The 1,069-nt window shown below is 41.3% G+C and overlaps 1 pseudogene; it reads right to left on the bottom strand.

Annotated features, from left to right (window-relative positions):
* Positions 1 to 556: 556 nt before the first annotated feature.
* On the bottom strand, positions 557 to 1,069 carry LOC145803421 (putative mitochondrial protein AtMg00860 pseudogene; annotated as a pseudogene).

The raw sequence follows: 1,069 nt of genomic DNA, 5'->3' as shown, positions 1-1,069 counted from the left end.
ATTCCAGATGTCCCTTGATATAGGCTACTTCTTGATCGTGCTTCTGGGCCTCCATGATCTCACTTATCAACTTAGGCATCAACTTTTGTGCATCAAGGTATACCTTTGCATCTTGAGATTCGACTTGGATTCTAAATTCATTGAGTGTCTTAACCATATCCCATTCTTTGAAAGAAATTCTAGCCATCATCCCTCTGCTCATGCGACTTAGAGCATATGCTACTACATTGGCTTTACCGAGATGATATGAGAGAGTGAATTGGAAATCCTCAAGATACTCCATCCATCTTCTCTGTCTCAAGTTAAGGTCCTTCTGTTTAAATAGATACTTCAAACTCTTGTGATCTGTGAAAATCTCAAATTGTTCCCCATACAGGTAATGTCGCCATTGCTTTAGGGCAAAAACTACGGCTGCTAATTCCAAGTCATGTATGGGGTAGTTACGCTCATGTGGTTTCAACTACCTGGATCCATACGCGACTACCTTTCCATTTTGCATGAGCACACAACCTAATCCTTCCTTAGAAGCATCGCAATACATAGTGTACCCCACATCTCATTCCGGGATGGTCAAAATTGGCGCACTAGTTAATCTCTTCTTTAGCTCTTGGAAGGATTTCTCGCAAGCTTCATCCCACTCATAGTTTACTCCTTTTTGCGTCAAACGAGTCATTGGTTTAGCTAGTTTGGAGAAATCTTGGATGAACCTTCGGTAGTAACCATCTAATCCTAAGAAACTGCGGATTTCTGACACGGTTTTCGATTGTCTCCAATCTAAGACTACTTCCACCTTGGTTGGATCCACCGCAATTCCATTCTCAGACACTACATGCCCTAAGAATTTCACTTCATTCAACCAGAACTCACATTTGCTTGCCTTGGCATATAACCGATTGTCCCTAAGAATTTGAAGGACAATCCTTAAATGTTGCTCATGCTCTTCTTCAGACCTTGAGTATACCAAGATGTCAACAATGAACACTACTACAAACTGGTCAAGATATGGTGTGAAAATCTTGTTCATTAGGCTCATGAATACTGCCAGTGCATTGGTTAGTCCGAAGGGCAT

The sequence above is a fragment of the Camellia sinensis genome, chromosome 12, assembly GCF_055761805.1.
Source record: "Camellia sinensis isolate YWXY chromosome 12, ASM5576180v1, whole genome shotgun sequence".
Lineage (NCBI taxonomy): Eukaryota > Viridiplantae > Streptophyta > Magnoliopsida > Ericales > Theaceae > Camellia > Camellia sinensis.
The sequence above is the reverse complement of the archived record's forward strand: the minus strand, read 5'-3'. Positions and strand labels throughout refer to the sequence as shown.